Genomic DNA, 10,216 nt, shown 5'->3' on the forward strand with positions numbered 1-10,216 from the left:
TCAGCTGGGAATAGAAGCCTCCGTTTACAGACTCCTGTTATGCCCCCCAAGCAGCAGAGTTGTCCCTGTTGAAGGCAAATTCAAGCTACATTTTGATGCATCTCGTTTGGTCCGTCATTCTCTGATGGCAGTGGAGGCCGAGACTCTATCGTTCTTGTAGAGCGATCTTTCCCTTAAAGGGATGGCCTAATCCGGAATATGAACCATGAAATACCTCGGAAACGGATCACAAGAATAAAATTCTATAGACTGATCCTCAAGATGAGGAGTTAGCTTGCAGCCTTAGTTACAGCTTCTAAACCAATACAGTGCTTGAACGTAAGGAGAAAAGCAATTTATTTGATAGGGGCTTCACAATGTGCAAAGGATGCCTTTTCCGGTCGTTACACAAATGATTCGCCTAATCGAGAAAGAAAAAGTCTGTTTAGAAGTCAGATTCTTTAGTTGGAGCCAAGCCCAAGAGAAAGAAGATCACTTCCTCGTTGAGTCAGCTGAGGTCTCACCTTACCCTCTTAGGAGAGTCACCACAGACCGCGGAGGAGGTGGAAGGCTTCTTAGCGCCCACAGACAACTACTTTTGGAAAGCCATTCTCTTGGCCTTTCAGGCCACAAATCGAATACGAATACCTGACCGCCGCACCATTCCCTTATTTCATTGGTCTACTCCATGCCAAGTCTTGTCAAAGCCAAATCCCTCGTTCCTGACCGAACCGACTGAATCAGTTGAGTAGCATGTTTCATCAAATATATCCTTATTGAGGGAGGGTACGCTACGTACGTTCATTGATCAAGTTGTTCTATTTTGATTCATTCCAAAAGTTCCAGTGAAGAAAGGATCTCTACTCGCGGGTATAGAGCAAAAAGTCTCAAAGCAGCCAGCAACGAGCGACCAACAGGTAATTCTATCAGAATAGTCCATCAGCACAAGTAGGGGCATCGGCAACCTCAAACGTAGTCACTAGCTTCTGCTTTGTTCCAGGATCAACCCTTCGCTTCGCTTGGTGTTCAGCAGACTGTTCTCTCCGGAGCTCACCGCACCTTAGCTAAAGAACTACTTCAACGATCCGGCCAGATCCGACGTAGGAATTCCGTCAAGAGCGACCGGTTGTGAACTTTTCGGTTTGCTCGAGTAAAGGTAGGGACCAGATTTTCTCTATTTTGCATCTCCGGCCTTAACTGAAGAAAGAGATTTTTCACTCATTCTATTCAATAGATGCGAGTAGTTCTTTGAAAGTTCCGAAACCGCTTCCGATAACAGCAGCTACGACAGTCGCTTTGGGTAAGCATCAAGATGAGTTGTCTTTCCTTCCCAGCGCCCTTAACAAAATGGATTGGCTGACTACCCCAACAGATACGAAAGGCAAGACGGGTTCATGGTTGAGATGGTTAAGGCAGAAAACAAGAATGATAATGTATGGTAAGAAAAAATGTTTTTAACAGATTATGGACGCATAGATGTGGGTGGAAAACACCCTGTAAGACGGCGTGAACGGGAAGTTGCTTCGTGAATATCACTGACTATCCCTCTCTCCTGTCCTCCTGGTGAGTGGATAAGGTAACATAGTAGAATGGGAAGGAGTCCTGCACGGCTAGGCTTGATTTCCTCCTTTGAAGGGCTTTACTGACTATGGCTTGGGCCGGAGAGATATAGCGGCGAGTTTCAAAGATTAAGGGAAAGCTTTTCTAACTCGCCCATTGCACGAAAGAGAGAGCGGTTTACTGAATAAACATATCTTCTTTCTGCATTTCTCCCTGGTGAAGTGAGTGAAGGGGTAATTTGACAATCCGTGGCAGATGATGAGGCTGGTCCCAAGCCAGCCAATTGATCGAGCGACTATCTGTGAACAACACGAAGTCAAGGCGCACCTCTTCTTTCACCCCTGCTGGCAAGTCGTTTGCTATGAGCATGACGGGCATATTTCTTGCCTTTTTTCCCATCTCGCAGTACTTTCGGTCCAAGGTACAGGGTCTGGCCATCCAGAGGACCTGAAACATCTTCTAACGGGTGGCTTTCTCCATATCCTTATCTCTTTTTCTCCTTATTTGAAGCAATCCCAGCCAGCCCTAGAGAGTGAAGGAAAGGGAGTAGGTGGCATCTATTCCAGCCACATATACATATACAGATCGAGATCAATACCCAGCATCGGTAGCAGCACCTGTAGAAGGTCTCAACGATCCTCAACTTCTTCTTCTAACATAGCAGTATTTTCTTGATTCTCGATACTTCCCTCGAATGTAGGAAGTTTTGGCTTGGCACCTAGAAATAGGCGTTTTTTTATGTATGATTCAAGCCCTGCGATAGGAAAGGTTATGTGTACCGAACGGGAAATCTATACTCGTAGGCGGTGATACCTCACCATGATGATACAACATTTTGAAGTCAGAAAGCAGTTGATAAAGAAAAGGTAACCCCCGGTCGGAGCTGCCTTGGTAGGGTAGAAGCCGAATATAAGGCATAAAGTCCGAGGAATGCTCGGGTAAAGAAAAAAGAGATTGGAAAGTTTGTCATAGACTACTATAATGATTCTTCGGCGCTTGAGCCTAGGCCTACCTTCGCTGCAGTCTCTTGCTCAGTGATTAGTCTGTTCAATCATCTTTACTAAGGAAGGTATGGACAATCAAATTAGAATGAAGGCAAGATAAAAAGAATGAAGGCAAGATAAAAAGAATGAAGCCAACTTTCTCAGTCAACTGGGGGAGTTAGCCCTAAAAGAAAGGCCTGTTATTCAACAACTTCAGACCCATTCTCTCTCTTCTACATTTGAGACTTTCCACACACAGGATTTAGTGGTAGAGGCGGTAAGGCCCCAGTCGCGATATTCTTGGTAAGATTGACCGCTTTCGCTATAGTTTGATAGTACGTTGAACACCAACCCTCTCTTAAAGAAAGAGACTCGTATGCAACTTCCGGAATCACCTAAAAGAACCAGAGTAAACATAGTTGTTATCGGGCTCATTTCATTCACTTCTTTTATTCTTCTTATGTAAAGAAATACAAGTTAAGAAAATGAATGCGAACGCTTCAAGGATGCTTTCGATGCCTGCGATACCCAAGCTCCCTGCTTCTACTGGGAGCCACCTCTTTGCTTGTTATATCAGCTGTCCTTTCACTTCTTCATCCACCCTGCCATTGTCAATTCAAGGTGTCCCCATTAGATAGAGTGAGGGATGGCCCGCTACTTCTTCATTCATTCATGGCCTATTTTAAGATCTACATCCTTATTTTAGAAGTCAGTGCATTGGCCCTTAACGCTCTGAGCTCTATTGGTCGGAGGTTTTTTAGCAACTAACCGAACAACAAGAAGTCAAGGTACAACCATGAGTACATGTCTTATGAGATTTCCCTTTTTCTATTTTGTACTAGGGTTTCAATGCCGGCAGAATCCATCTGCTGGAGAGACTCCCCTGCAAGACCTGTATGAAAGAAAGTAGTCAATAGTAAGAGATAACAATTAACTCATACCTAAACTGTCCAAGACAGGAGATTTTGAGCACCCGTCTGTCTGTACAACGGGTGACGGCTCAAGACTCAAATAGAACGGTCAAATAAAGTGAAAAGTGTCCAAGCAGCAGTATACAGATTTCCATACCTTAAACAATAACATAAGAACAGAGAGCTTGCGTTTCACTTCTTTTTCGCCAAGCTTGAATTCCATTCAACCCGCACTGCTGAGTCCACTTCTTCACCTCCAAGATCTCTTTTTCTTCTTTTTCAAGAGATATCCTTCTACAAGCGGCGAACCCTCATTTGACAACTAGGTTTAGTGCAGTTCTCAGTGGCAGTGGACGACTCCTTATTCGTCTTTCGTCTAGTCAATCTCAGCCCCCCAGGCACACTAATATAGAAAGAAAAATGACCTCTCTTAGTCTTCGACTCAAATATGTCCAAGGCAGCTGCCTCGTGTAAATAAGCAAGGCGGAAATGACCATCTGAGCTACCTAAACCCCTAAATACACAGATGGTTCGAGCAAAGGATTGAAAGACCCGAAATCTCACATCTTCAACGTGAAAGTGGTGGAATGAATGCTAAATTCGGATTTTGATAATAAATATGTACTAGAAGAAGCATCAGCGACCCATTGATCACGTGCTGGCGGGGAGACTCGCCCGAGTTACTTCTATTTTTTGCGGATCTGCGTTTAAGAAATTCCATGCTGTTACTATTTATGTCGTCAAAAGGAAAGGGAATGAACTTAGAAAGGATTCAGAAACCTTGTACTTGGCATAGTAAAAAGCAAACTCTACTCGCTAGATCCACATCCGCTGCATCATCACAAGGAGAATCTCAGATTTTACTTTCTTTCTTTTTAGCTTTCAAGACCCTCACCCATCCACTCAAAACGCTGACTGCTAATGCGCGAACCGTAAAGCGAGTTGTGAGTATCAAATCTCTCCTAGCCGACTCTTCGCTCACCTCTTGATTTCCATTAGATGGCCTATACGACGGAAGCAAAACCGAAGAGGGAAGAAGAAATATAGAATCCAGCAACAAGGGGATTGAACATGCCTTAAAGCTTACTACAATAGCCATTGAGATGGATTTGATTCGAGAAGCTGCTTAGGCACTGGCTTCTGTTCGTGTGCTGGCAAAATGAAGAGATGGCTGTATGTCTGCTCAACCTGGACCCCTTGTTAATATTAATGCTATGTCCACAGAAGATGGGATCTGTACAGCGCAAATGACCACCTAGCGAACCGCCATCTGAGAATATAGGATCAAAAAGATGAATAAAAATGGAGCTTTTCCTTTGTTTCGGTAAGGACTCTGAGCCTCGCATTGTACTCCATAGAATAATTGAAAGACAGACTCGAGATGCCTACCCCGACGAACGAGAAAGAGATTCGGGGCTTCTTGGGGAGGATACAGTATATCAGCAGGTTCATCGCACAGCTTACACCTATTTGTGAACCCATTTTCAAGTTCCTCTCGCGCTCTAAGCCCAACAAGAAAGGGCACAACCTTGCGTGGAAGTCACTGTAGAAGAGTTTTTTAATAATTGATGCCTAGTCAAGGGAATTCGTCATCTAAAAGACTAAGAACGCGGTGACCTAAGACAGAGCCGTAGGCGACTCGGGGGACGGACCTGGGTGAAGTGGTCCGGGACCTTATGGCCAGCTAGCCTATCTGAACTTTCACTTAATATAATAGTGGAAACTTTAGTGAAATTGATTGTTCAGGAAGCCTCCTGCTCCCTTGTTTTAGTGCTTTCACTCAAGCACACGGGGTTTGTGACCTTCTTTTCTTGTTGTATGGGCGATACGTCGCTGGTCGGCATTGCCCGATAGATGATAAAGGACTCATAGCTATCGGGCAGACTTTCTCATATCGGGATTGGGCACAGTATGAAAGATGCAGTAATCGTACATCTTTTTGAGTATCTGATCGGCACGATTCTAACGAATCTCCTTGGAAGACGGAAAGGTATTTTATAGCTTTCTAGGAAGGAAGCCCTAGGACTCAAATCTTGTTCATGTTCCAAGCTTCCTGTCAACAACCTTCCATAGCCCAGCTAACTCAAAGTTCATTCTTCTGTGACTGAGAGTCGACTTACGGAGCCTGTTTGCCGGAAATGCCTTCTTTAGAACCGCTATTCATATTCCAGAGTAGATGTTAACAAAGGAAAACCGCTTCTATGGCTATTTACGCGAGCTTTAAGGAACGTTATCGCCCTCTCTAAGGGTTTGCCCTATCTAGGCGTCAATCGGCTGTTAAAAGTCGGATTTCTTGTTCATAGAATGGAATAGCAGTCTACCTGCAAAGAAACCATTTTGTTTTCATCTATCTCCACTTTGCTTTGTGGCTAGCCCCGATCGAAGATATTAGGAGAACTACTCTTCTCCAATGGTAGGGTTGTGAAGCGGAAGACCTATTGAAATAGTGACTCACCTGACCAAGCGCGTATCTCTTCCTTCTTTCCAATAGGGCGCAGGTACGACATCAACTCCTCAACCAAGCCCAACTATCAAAGTGTTAGACTTTCTTCGTTCGTAGCATTGCTTGAGATTCTACCTTTGTACACTTGAACACCAACCGAATCTGCTCTTTGGAACTGATCTTCTTTGTACACTGGAACAACAACGGAATCTAAGATTTGGAACGGATCTTGTTACACGAAAACGAACCTTCAAGAAACTAGCCAAACAGTGCTATCTATATAAGGAAATAAAGAAAGACGAATGAACTGAACTACTTATAACAGTGAGCCTCTTGCTTCGTTCCTCACCATTCGTAACAAACATTCTCCATAGCATCTTGTGAAAACGATCGAACTGCCATCTACTTTCGGGAGGGATGTGACACTTGTGCAGACGGGTTATGAATTGGAGAGCTTCCCTTTTCGCTTTATTTCATGAAATGTTGGACTTTGATTCTTTATTTCATAGGGAGGGGGTTAGTGGGTTCTAGCTCGCAACATGTATATCCCTTTAACGACGTGAAGAGTTGAGGCACTTTACTCCTTTCTCTTAGCGGACGGATACTATCTGCTACCCCCATTTCCCTTGCAAGTCACAACTAATCATTATTAGAAGCAATTAGAAGTTGGTGAGATCGCGCCAACCAACAGATCTTCCTCTAGGGGATCAAGGAACTAAAAATATACAACGTCAATTCGTTTGTCAGCACTTACTTCAATTAACCTTTTAGGGAACTGTAAATCCTATGATGATCAGAGGGACTAAGTTTACATGTATAGCATCTACCCGATCCAATTACCCAATACTGAGTGATTCTTCCCTTCTATTGCTTATTTATCAGATCTACAGCGGTAATTTCGTTAAAATAGATATCTTCTCTATCAGATTGAACCTTTCTTTCGAGAATATTTCGATTGGAACCCGCTGGTGAGACATTGCAATCCAATGTCTGCTGACAAATGTGAATCTGACTAAGATTCCCGCGCATCGGTGTAGTATGCATACCCATGAAAAGCACACACTAGAACTTAGAAAGGAAGCCATCTCGCTCAACCGCTTCACGACATCGGGAATCATAGGCAACCTACTTTCGATGCTGACCTGAATCTTGCCATCTTGTCTTATGACGTGTCCAAGTGTCCATCAGAAATTATTGACCAGAAAACGCCTCTTTTCTCACGTGAGAAAGCGGCAAGAGAATCATACGTAAAAGAAGAGTTTGATTTGAATCAATTTCATCTTCATTCTAAAGCTAAATCAGATGAGAAAAAAGCTAAGCCTAAGGAAGAAGTGATTCGGTAGGGCAAAAGATCCCACATCTTTGATTCGAGACATGGGCAGAGTCCTTTATCTTTTCAGAATCTACTTACTGCGGAGAGGGAATTCCAACACGAGCATTTTCATTTCCTAACTCCCGTGAAGAAAGGGCTTACCCCACTGATAGATAGAAATCTCCGATTCCCTCAGCAACATCGGAAGGGGCTTGCTTTTAGAAAGGTAGGGTTCTGCATTTCAAAACCAAAGGAAGATTTTGCATTAGAAAGACGCAAGCATAAGCTGATGCTTCCGCTTAGTCATCAAGTTTACCTGCCCCTGCTGCGTTCGAAGATTGGTAAATCTACTAAAAGCATGGGGTCTGCTCTTAAATCGGGTGTGAAATCTTGTTTCCCCATGTCTGCCTTGTTGCGACCTATGAATTCGAATATGAAGACCGGGCGGGTTCATGTGAGTTAGCTCAAGTTTACTTGGTTGCTTGTTCTGAGGTTCTTTGAGTTAGCTCCTTGTTCCAGGAATGTTTCTGAATGTTCCACTTCTTTTCTTCCTCAGCTGCTCTGAGATGTGTTGATAGTTTGCATAAGTTGTTCTTTCTTTTGTTTCATCTTTTTCCCTGTGAGGAATAGAATAGGGATTAGAGCATAGATAGTTTAGCGTGGAGAGTTCTCCTCCCTATTAATGAGGTAGTGAAGAAGGTCATATCCTACTACACGCCCTGATATTCATAGGACCACATACAGATGTATGCACTAACTCTACTCTTTAGCTCTATGCCCCTTAGCCATCGCCTTCCGCCCTTTGACTTGTTCATCGTAAACCCTACTATCAAATCTTCCACCTAGTCTTCCCCCTCTGACTCCTGCTTGCTTGCAGCCTTCGGGAAGAGAGGGAAATGAAAAGAGTGACTTCAGAAGGAACTTGAATTTAGCGAACAACTTGAAAAGAGGAGTACCCTAGGAGAGGACTTTCTTTAAGAAGCCCATATTGAGGTCTTGCTTCTCCATAATGAAGTCCAAGCTCTTACCCTTATTCGTCGGATCATTTCGTTGGGTTTAGCGGAACCAAGCCACTTATTTATGAATTCCATGTTGCAGAAAGATAGAATCGGCTGTTTCGAAGTAAGATTCTGGCGCGGCTACAACGCCAGATCCGGGTTCCTGTTGCAGGTGGAACCAAAACCAAGCCCCCTGTTTAATAGCCTCGCCTTAGCCCTAGGTCTCGTTAGCTGTTCTGCTATTTCGACCGATCCCAACTTCTAAAACCCCCGTATTTTGGGTACACGCGCGACACTGTTTACTTGAAACCCCACGCTTGGAGGCCAAGATTGGGGGGGATCCTAGAGAGAGAGGGTCATCTCGTGCAAAAGGCTATCAAATTGACATACCAGTAAGAGTTTACAATAGGAAGTGGCCAAGTTCTAAGGAATTGATTCTACACAAAGATTTACAGGGATTTCCAACTATGGAATACAAGCTCACTAATCTGTTGGGTCAACGGGATAAGTCCCCGTTGCTTGATCCCTCATCTTACCCTTTGAGGAAGCGAGTGAAGAGGTGTTTCTGCCATTTCTTGCTGTAAATTCTTCAGAAGGTTCTTCAGGAAGATCCGCGAGAAGGGGGCGGGCGCCTTCGGAGGATCATTGGTTGGAATCCTTCATTTTTATATTGATTTAGTAGAGATTAATGAGAATATGAAGAAGTTAATGCAATGAGCTTTAGCCTACTTTATTGTAGGTTATTTTGTGTCAAAAATCCCCCTATTTACCAGAGATGGGGGTAGGCATGCAGTGTACTATCAAACAGAAATTGAAAAGAGAAGCTTGCTTCTCGTTGTACTTGTTTTCTCTCTTGACTTCCGCTCTTTGTTTTCATCACTTGATCCGTCTAGCACCTTTTTGCACATTAGCTCGAGGCATTGTTCGTTCGCTCTCCCTCTCCCGGTTCACCAGGTGTGACCACGTACTATCAGTAATCTTAGTGAATCTTTGAGTTTGATCCTGGCTCAGGATGAACGCTGGTGGCATGCTTAACACATGCAAGTCGAACCATTTCTTTCTCTAGATCGAAGTCCTAAAAGCATCCCTCTATCTATATCAGTCCGATCCTGTGATTCTGTCTTTACTCCCTCGCTTTTCTTTTCCAATCTCTCAGAAACTCGGATCTCTCATTCCATGTCCTTCCCTGCAACACTATTCATCAATCAGGCAAGCTCAAACTAAGTAACGAGCTAGCTTTGTTAATCGCTCCTCAACTCGTGCTCATAACTAAACGCGTATATAATGCCGCAGTTGCCAACCTTCTGGCAGTGGAAAAGAGCTAGTTCCATTTCTGCTAGTAGATGTTAACAAATCACCTTCTCAGATTGACACCTACATAGGGCACAACCCTTGCTTTCACTAGGCTTTATGCCTATAATGACTGGTAAGCGTAAATCAACCTATCGTATCGACGAGTACCTCTGTTTTAGACTTGTCTCTTCCCATTTCCCTTCGAAAAGGTAAACGTCTTTGATCTTTCAAAGTTGTAAGTCAACGTGTCTTTGATGCCACTCATACAGGAGGCCCTTCTTTGTGTGTGGTTAAAAGCCGTACTTAAATATGAAGGTCTCTACTCCTGAGCGTTGATGCGGGGATCTACTAACCAATGCAACCGGTAGGGGTTTTGTAGAACGATAGGTTACCATCTTCCTTCAGTCTTTCGTTTGTCTTCCAGGTCTCTTTGTGTGTAAAGTTTTGGTTGGTAGGGTCCTACCGTGTGAATCAGTTGCAGTTGGTTAAGTTTATATTCTAAGGGAAGGGAGGGCTTTCGAGCAATCAGTTAAGCTCTTTCTGTATTAGTTAACGGTTAAGTGATATCTCTATTAAATAGATCTCTTCTTTCCTTTCTAACTGTACTACTTGTGAGTAAGGGACTCTTTGAAGCAAGAAAACGGATACGCGTTAGCCGGAGAAAGGTAGCTAGCTCAGTAGAATATATTATATTAAGAGAAGAGGAGTGAAAGGCAGGCGAAGCCATAAAAGATAGG

Source organism: Cornus florida, unplaced genomic scaffold (assembly GCF_030987335.1).
Source record: "Cornus florida cultivar Cherokee Brave unplaced genomic scaffold, ASM3098733v1 CherokeeBrave_3.0.0_Hap2_Chr05, whole genome shotgun sequence".
Classification (NCBI taxonomy): Eukaryota; Viridiplantae; Streptophyta; class Magnoliopsida; order Cornales; family Cornaceae; genus Cornus; species Cornus florida.